This window comes from Mastomys coucha, unplaced genomic scaffold (assembly GCF_008632895.1).
Source record: "Mastomys coucha isolate ucsf_1 unplaced genomic scaffold, UCSF_Mcou_1 pScaffold21, whole genome shotgun sequence".
Lineage (NCBI taxonomy): Eukaryota > Metazoa > Chordata > Mammalia > Rodentia > Muridae > Mastomys > Mastomys coucha.
In genome coordinates, this window is record NW_022196904.1 from 184,746,805 (window position 1) to 184,755,493 (window position 8,689).

Sequence of the window (8,689 nt, forward strand, 5' to 3'; positions counted from 1 at the left end):
TCTCTCTCTCTCTCTCTCTCTCTCTCTCTCTCTCCTCTCTCTCTTTCTCTCTCTTTCTCTCTCGGTAATGGGGACACCCCAGCATGCTGAACTTCAGCAGAATAAAGCACCCTTTGTGTTTACATACTATTTAAGTCCGGGGTATCATTCTTCGTCGAATCATGATCCTTACAACATCTTATTGCATGTTAGAACATACCAGTTTGCAACTACGGAGATTAAAACAATAACCAACAAGCCGGATCCATTGCCTGATATAGTTCAAGAAGCAATGAAATAGACGTTAAGAATGAATGTAAAAATTCTGTTTATGAAAAGACAGAAAAGATGAGAAAAGTCTGGAAAGTGATGGGTGGAGGTCTGTGATACAGGAATTGTCCAGGGAGGAAGGGGAGGGAGGAGTAGGAGGGGAGGGGGGGAGGGAGAAAGGTGATTCGAACAAAAATGGATAAAGCCCCGGAAGAGACGCTGCACAAAAGAGTTCTAAGGCCTAGAGAACCTCACTGTTGGTATTCGGTCTGGACTCCACACCCACAGTTACCTGGCAACAACCAGGTAGGCCTGGCCCACTATAAAAGGGGCTGCCTGCCCGATTCCCTCGCTTTTGCCCATCTTACTCTCATACTCTTACCTCTTGCCCCTTGCTCCCTTTCTCCCCCGAGTCCCCTTCCCTCCCCCTCTCCCCCCATCCCCATTCCCCCTCTCTCCACGTGGTCATGGCTGGCCTCTACTTCTCTACTCCCTCCTTTTCTGCCTTTCTCTGCCTCTACTACTCCCTTAATTCCCCGTGCCCTAAATAAACTCTATTCTATGCTATACTGTTGTGTGGCTGGTCTCAGGGGGAAGGGATGCTTTGGCATGGGCCCACTGAGGCACCCCCTCCCCCATACCTCACCACACACCCGTAGAACATATTCATATATTTCTTTATCTTTTTATGATCACAACGTTCACTATATCCAGGAAGATTGTTATTAAGGCTACAGAGGCTGGGGACACAGCCCCGCGGTGGAGTGCTGGTGTAGCGCAGGATTTGTGTAGCCTGGATTTAGTTCCAAACCAAACTACCCTCAATGGGAGCGTTGGGAGATAAAGATGAAGGTAGGGTCTTCCGATGCGCAGTGTGGTTCCTTCATTAAATCCAGCCCCTTACTTAGGCTCAACTTCCCAGAATGCCTCAGTGCCGTGCAGGTTTCTATAGCATCTATAAGTTCCCTTATAACAGGGGTCTTAAGTATCCACCACACTCAGGTAGAAGGAAGTTTCCCAGCCTCCAGGAGCCCTTTGATTGCAATTCGTGTTGTTAGCCAAGCTTTCCACCCCTGCCGCCTTTGAATTCCTTACTCTGTTCACGTGTGAAGCTCCTTCTCATGTTTTCTTACTTGGCAACCCTGACCTCATGGTTTAGTTGGATAGGGAATTCTTCCTATCTTGTTTCCCTGAACTTTGGTGCTTTTTACTTGTTTTTTTGTTTTTTGTTTTTTTGTTTGTTTTTTTTTTCGTCTGAGGCTTAAATGGATCCATTGATTTTTCTGACCTACTCAGAACATTGCTATTTTTAAGAAGAGCTAGGATGTACTAAGTAATAGCAGTGGGAAACCATCTCCATGGCTGAAAGTGACCTCCAAGCCAGGCAGGCTTTTGAGATCTGACACAGCAATTGGAGGGACTCCACTCTGTGTATGGGAGGTCTGATGCCAGCCTCAGACAATAGTATATCTATCACTGCCTCTCTCTGTAACCTTCTGTCTTAGGGTTTTACTTCTGTGAACAGACACCAGATTCTTATAAGGAAAACATTTAATTGGGGCTGGCTTACAGGTTCAGAGATTCAGTCCATTATCATCAAGGTGGGAGCATGGCAGCATCCAGGCAGGCATGGTGCAGGAGGAGCTGAGAGTTCTACATCTTCATCTGAAGGCTGCCAGCAGAATACTGGCTTCCAGGCAGCTAGGACAAGGGTCTTAAAGCCCACACCCACAGTGACACACGTACTCCAACAAGGCCACACCTACTCCAACAGGGCCACACTTTCTAATAGTGCCACTCCCCGAGCCCAGTATATACACACCATAACGCCCTCCGATATGATCTGTGAGCTGCTCACCAGCTAACTCACATGGGTTCCCTGAAAGCAGGGTGGGTGGGAGTTGCCTTTTTTTCTCTGCATTGAAGCCCCAGGACTGTCTGGAGTGTGGGTCATCATATGATAGCCCTTATCCCGAGAGGAGCTGGTTATCACTCCTTTCTTGGTAGGGGGACACCCAGAGTCTAACTGATGGAAATAGGAAATAAGCTGCAAGGTGGCTGCTTGTGTTCTGTAAGGACTCAACATGAGCCACACGATTCAGTTCCACCCACCAAGCCTGATGCTCAGACGGGGCTGAGAGCTAGAGTTGAGGACGTCTCTGCGTATGTGTGACTGCCTCTTGGCCCCTTCAGTGACAGTTCCATACGGCTCCTGTCGCCAGTGACTAGAACATTTCAAAATAGTCATGTGTGGTCTCTCTGTGGTCTTTGAACCCTACCAGGGCAATATATCAATCACCGCAGAGGATACAGCTGGTCGATCATTAAATATCCTCCAAGCTCTGGAGGAACACACCACACTGAAACAGAAGATATTTCCACAAGAGTCACAGGTCCAGGGACACCACAGCCTAGATAAGTAATAATAACATACTAGATTAGCACCTCCCAGGACCAGACCAACATGGATCCATTCACCATGACTCCTAGAAAACGATGGTAGTTGCCTGTGGGATGCAAAACCTTGCCAGGAGGCTTGGTAAGGTTGATCGGGTTGAGGCCAGGAGCCTCAGTGGGTACACACCTGAGACTTAGGCGACTCCCCACTTCTTGCCAAATTCCTGGCCTGGAACATTCACCACACTCTCCACTTAAAAAACCATGACCAGTGGTCATGTAGGCCCAGGACAGAGTTCTCCTTGCTAGTCTGTACCTAGAGGATTTAGCCAATAAGCTTCCCTCCCATTCCTCCCAACAAAATGTATTTTTATCTTCGGTCCACCCTGAGAAGTGGGTACAGTACGAGTACAATCCATTTTCCACGAGGAAATAAATAGTTTACAACCACAGACTGTCTCATCAAGATCCACCATGGGGAGCCATGGAGAAGGCACTAGACTGTCTAGCTGCAGCTTAATTCTCTTATAGAAGGCCTCTCCATGCCCCCACCCACAATAGCCACCAAGCTAAGGACAATCACAAGTGAGCTAAGCTGGAGCTCCCCCCTTCCCACCTCCCAGCTTCAGCCCACGGCCCCCAACTCTGCTCTCAGCTTCTTGCAACTCAGCGATACCTAGATGTCCAGGAGTTTGGGAGCGCTGGGTCCCAGCCCCATCATGGACTGGTGGATACCCAACACCTCACTGGCGACTGGGGGCCGGGAAGCCAGAGAAAGCCAGAGAAAACCAGCTTCGGCTTTCCCACATCTCAGACTGCGCTTTCCCACCCCCAGAACAGTGTCTCAGCACTGCGCAGGAGAAGCACAAATTCCTCACAGTTCGCCTCCCGAGCAGCCATGCCCTGAAGCAGGGCGGAACAGGGACCAAGGGTTGCCCAGAGAAGCTTAGAGCGTGCTGGGGGTCAGTGTTAGGCATCAGGAGGAGGAGGGGGAGGCTATCAGACAGGGACAGGACTCCTTGTGCCAACTGGCAAGTCAAACCCATGTGCGATTTCAAACTACCTTATAAAGCAAGTGAGACAAAACACGCTCCAGACTTCAGACTTGACTTCCTTGCTTTTCACTTTTTTGTTAGAAAAAAAAAAAAATCTCATTTCTTCCAGGCTGAATGAGGATGACTTTGAACCTCTGCTCCTCCTGCATCTGTCTACCCAGAGCTGGGGTATGTGTCACTGTGGCCCATTCTATACGATGCTAGCTGGACAGAACCAACGGCCTCACGAGTGCTACCCCAGCATTCTACCTACCACTGACCTACCTTCCCAGCCCGACGGATTCCTCAGTCTTTGCTCAGACACATAGAGCAGCAGCCCCATACCTTGAACTTGGATTTTTGCCATTTCATTAAGCTCTGAGACCAGTGTTGTAGGGGTTCAGGGAATGGAGATTAAAGCTGATTAAAGCTGTATAGTGAGTGGTACTGGTGGTGGGGTTCTCAGCTGAGTCTTAGAAAAGGCAGCGCAAATGGAACTCTGGGAATCAGGGTTCTAAGGGAGACAGCACACTAGTAGTAAAGGTGGACCAACAGAAGAAAGACTAAGCTTCCAGGAGGAACCTGGTCTCCGTACACATATTTCCTAGCTTCCGATTCATCTTTTCTGTGTATCATTGCTGTAGGCAAGAGGAAACAGATTAAGGATTTCTCCCCAGTTTTCACCCCCAAATTTTCACTTCTGTGTGTATTTTGTCATTTTATCTTAGAGGAAGTGAGCACTAAGACCCATAGTCAAGCTTTATGGCAGAAGCTGGTAAAGAAAGGATGGGAGCCAGGCGGTGGTGGCGCACGCCTTTAATCCCAGCACTTGGGAGGCAGAGGCAGGTGGATTTCTGAGTTCGAGGCCAGCCTGGTCTACAGAGTGAGTTCCAGGGCAGCCAGGGCTACACAGAGAAACTCTATCTCGAAAAACCAAAAATAAATAAATAACTAAATAACTAACTAACTAAATAAATAAATAAATGAGAAAGAAAGGATGGAGACAATGTAAGAGAATTGCCGCAGATGAAGAGTTGGCAAATGATGGCTTGCTGAGCAAACCTGGTCTGCTTCCTGTTTTTTGTCAATAATGTTTTTTTGTCAATAAAGTTTTATTAGAACACAGCCTCCCTCATCATTTCCATTCTGTCTGAGGCTACTTCCACACTCCAACAGAAGAGCTGAGTAGTTGGCATGGAAATTGAGACCTGTAAGAGCTTCATGTTTGACACTCTCCACTAGATGGCGCCACTTGGGGTCCAATGACTGAATGTCTTAAAGAAAACTGGGCCTGACTTCATTTGTCAGGCAGTTCACAAAGGCCTGTAACTGTAACATCTCTGGTCTCCACAGTCACACACACATGCATATGTGCACATATCCACACATACATACACATAATCAAAACGAATAAAAACAGATGTTGAGAAATGTTTCAGTTGCTATGAGCACTTGCTGTTCCTCTAGAGAACCTGAGTTCAGTTCCCAGTACTTATATGGGTCCTTATAACTGCCTGCAACTCCAATTCCAGGAGATCTGATTGCCTGTCTAGCCTCCTTGGACATTACATACACATGTAGTGCACACACACACATATGTAGGCGAAATATATATATACACACACACAAACATATATACATATATGTTAAAGTTGGGGGTCTCACTATATAGCTCTGGTTGTCCTGCAACTCACTATGTAGACCAGGCTGACCTCAAACTCACAGAGATCCACTTGTCTCTGTCTCTGAAGTGCTAGGATTAAAAGTGTGTACCACCACATCCAGCCGCATAAATAAATCTTAAAAAATAATATTTTTCTCACTTTCTTTTCTTCTTTTGTTTTTTCTTTTCTTCCTTTGGAAAAGTAAGGAATAAAAATCACAGTTCCTAGGTACACGTAGTAAGGAATTCTTCAGAGTGACACTTAGTGTTCATAATAGCGAATTTGTACGGTGCTTATTGTGTACTAGCCAACATTTTAAATGCTTTACACATAAGGTTATTTAGTACTATGATCATTCCCGGTTTACTCATGAGGAGACTAGGGATACCAAGAGATCAAGTACTGAGTTCACATAACTAGTGCTTAGCAGTCAGAGGCAGGATTTCACACTGGGTTGCGTAAGCCGCTCCTCCCCCCCCCCCCCCCCCCCGCCCCCAAGTGCCTCTAAGTCTCTCACCTTTAGGAATCCTAGGCATTCAATAGTTCCCTCCCCTCTCCCCCGCGAAGGTATGGAGCCCTGCTGGATGGAGCCCTGCTGGACGGAGCCCGGTGTGAACGCTGTAATAAAGAACCAATTGTTTCTTTCTACTTGCGCAGTGCATTTTCGTCACAGCAAGCAACACATGCGTGTGTGACACCTGCCACTCACCTAGGAACACAACAATTTACAGGGTGCTGACTCTCTTTTGATGCACTGGCCTCTGGAGGAGGAGAGCTATGACAGAGCAAAACCTCTTCCGGAGCAGAGACAAAGTGCTCAAGCCACGGTGCAGTGATCTAAGACAGAGTCACCAGCTGAGTAAGGTGGGAAGGGATGTGGTGGGCCCCTATCACGACGCTCAGAGACGAGTCAGCCGGGCCGTGAGGGATAGCTCAAGTCTACCCCGGCTGTAGGACTCTGCTAAAGAGCCTCTTGGAGATTAAGTAGAGAGGATGGAACAGAGGCAGAACACGCCCCCAAACCATTAGTACCAATCAGCTGTCTCCAGCTTCCTGAATAGCCTATCATAGCTCATCTCTCATCCTCCTGCAAAGGCGATTGGTGCAAGGAAATTAAAGACTTGGCGGCTGCAAAAAAGGCAAAAGAATTTCAAGCTGATCTTTTCACCTGAGGTGGGCGGGAGGAAGGAACTGGAGCATACTGAGCAGGAATCAGGCAGTATCCAGAACAGACACCTACCTACCGAACTGAACTCACTCCCTGCGCTTGCTGTTCCCCGATGTCCAAGATCAGACTCCACCTCCTGCTGTTGGGGACTCTGCTAAGAGCAGGCTGGTCCCCAGCTGTTGGTATCAGGGCTCCCCAACCACCCCCACCCGCGGCAGGAGCCTCGGAGAGAAAACGGTTTGTACCTCAGTTTTCTTTGTGGCATAAACCTTTCACCTCACCTCTACCATCCCAACACTGAGAGAAATGGGAGGAAGGAGGAAGAATTTGGTGGTCAGGGTTTCCTCCTTGTGTGAGAGAGTTATACACAGCTGTAGTCATGAAGTTGTGGGCGTCGGGTTAAAAAAAAAAGAATATATTTCACTCCAAGTTGTGTGAATAACAGGCTGCTCTCTGCACAGCGCCATTATTTGGAGGCGGGCCCAGAATGCAGAAGGACCTTTTCTGAGTTCCTTAATCATTCATGCCTTGGTGCCTGCAACCCCCAGGGGAAACCCATCCTTAGAACCTTGACTGACAGTCCCTCGACCTAGTGGGCAGGCTAGCTGGGAGTGGGAGGCGGGGCAAGGTGCCCTCACAGATCCAATGGGCTATTAAAGAACAGCCAAAGACCTAGAACAACAGAGTCCAGTTTGGATGTGTACCCTTGCTGGATGGAACTTCAGCTCGGAGGGGCTGGACACCACTTGCCATTCTTCTCTGCCCTATAGGCAAGCACCCAGCTACATTCAGGCCTGTCTACGATTCCAGAAATGAGGGGCAGAAGTCATTTATTGCAGAAGCCAAAGTCCAAAAGTCACATGTCTCAGCTTTAGCTGACAACTTGACACAGCCAAGAGTCACCCAAGAAAGGAGTCTCAGTTGGAAGATTGCCCAGGTCACATTGGCTGGTAGTCATGTCTACGGGGATCCGGTCTCGGTTGTTGATTGATAAAGGAAGGACCCAGCCCACTGTGTAGGGTGGATCTTGGGCTGAATAAGAAAGTTCAGTTAAGAATGAGCCAGCAAGCGGCATTCCTCCATGGTTTCTGGCTCAAGCTTCTGGTTCAGTTCCTGCCCTGATTCTCCTCCATGATGAACTGTGACCCGGAAGTTAAAGCCACGTAGACAACCTCCTGCCACTAAACTGCTTTTGGTCAGAGTGTTTTATCATAGCAACGATAAGGAAACTAGAACAGTACTCCATGCCAGCACTGATTTACCTTAGTGAGTGGCCACAGAGAGTCCCACATGCCAGGCACAGACACCAAAGACCCAGGCCCTGCTCACACTGAGCTTCATGTCTAATGGGCCACACAGATCTGAAACCAATAGATACAAAACTGGAAATCACTTTGCTGTGACAGAAGAGGGCCAGGTGCCAGGGGTGAGGTGCCAGAAGCTAAGCTGGTGGCTAAGAGGAAGCAGGCAAACCTGGGGGAGGGGGCTGGTGGTGTGGGGGAGGGGAAGGAGTCTCCACACACCTGCAGAGCCCATAGTGGGGGGCACAAAGGCGGCCCCAACCACCCACCCACACTGGGGAGGGGAGGAGAGAGCACAGGACTCTCAGGCGGGACTCAGTCAGATCTCTCCTGGGACTTCCCCGCAGAGAGGCTTGTTGCTAACCTCCTCCCCGACACACTACCATTTCTTACTACATTCAAACACACAGGGGCATTCCTGTTTCCTGTTTATGCGTTTCTGTGGTCATCGCTGCCCTCCCAATTGCACGGAGCAAGAATACGGGTCTGAAGAAGAGAATGAGACACAAGGAAGACCTTCTGAGGGAATAGGGTCTAATTTGGGATATCCTTCCTCAGAGACCCTACTTGGTGCTAAAGACAGAGCAGCCACCATGGGAGAGGGGAGGAGCTGAGGTTAGCCCATCCTGATTATTGAGTCCCAGCCTACTGGGACTCACTGAGAGCAAGTCACAAGCGTGCACACACACACACACACACACACACACACACACACACACACGTTACTTCATGTGTGGCACGAGGGGAGTGTATTGCTTAAGGCTTCATACTTGGGACCCACAGATGTGCTTTAGAGGGCTCAAGAACCCCTCAAATTGTATGTGAAATGTTCAGAAAGAGGTCTGTGACATTCAATTCCCATAGAGTTAGGGTGAC

At 48.6% G+C, this 8,689-nt stretch overlaps 3 long non-coding RNA genes across 3 annotated transcripts in view; 2 read left to right on the forward strand and 1 right to left on the reverse strand.

Moving 5' to 3' along the window:
• The window catches only part of LOC116103995, a 10,687-nt gene extending 6,519 nt beyond the window's left edge, over positions 1-4,168 (forward strand). The window contains exon 3 of the long non-coding RNA XR_004123654.1: positions 3,811-4,168. This is a non-coding gene — a long non-coding RNA (uncharacterized LOC116103995). The remainder of the gene's footprint in view (positions 1-3,810) is intronic.
• Positions 1-6,041, reverse strand: part of LOC116103996 — an 18,470-nt gene extending 12,429 nt beyond the window's left edge. The window contains exon 1 of the long non-coding RNA XR_004123655.1: positions 5,862-6,041. This is a non-coding gene — a long non-coding RNA (uncharacterized LOC116103996). The remainder of the gene's footprint in view (positions 1-5,861) is intronic.
• Positions 6,042-6,072: 31 nt separating this feature from the next.
• LOC116103997 lies at positions 6,073-7,514 on the forward strand. Its single transcript, XR_004123656.1, has 2 exons — positions 6,073-6,749; positions 7,283-7,514. It is a non-coding gene; the product is annotated as an uncharacterized LOC116103997 (long non-coding RNA).
• Positions 7,515-8,689: the final 1,175 nt, after the last annotated feature.